Below are 259 nucleotides of genomic sequence, written 5' to 3' on the forward strand. Positions count from 1 at the left end.
GAGAAGCCCAGACTTCTCTCTCCCCAGCCACTTGGTCCAGCTCCTCCCGGGGGATCCCGAGGCGTTCCCAGGCCAGCCGGAAGACATAGTCTTCCCAACGTGTCCTGGGTCTTCCCCGTGGCCTACTGCCGGTCGGATGTGCCCTAAACACCTCCCTAGGGAGGCGTTCGGGTGGCATCCTGAACAGATGCCCGAACCACCTCATCTGGCTCCTCTCGAAATAGAACAAGTATAATCTGAAATTATACAAATCATAATA

This window comes from Nerophis lumbriciformis, linkage group LG04 (assembly GCF_033978685.3).
Source record: "Nerophis lumbriciformis linkage group LG04, RoL_Nlum_v2.1, whole genome shotgun sequence".
In the NCBI taxonomy this organism is placed as follows: Eukaryota; Metazoa; Chordata; class Actinopteri; order Syngnathiformes; family Syngnathidae; genus Nerophis; species Nerophis lumbriciformis.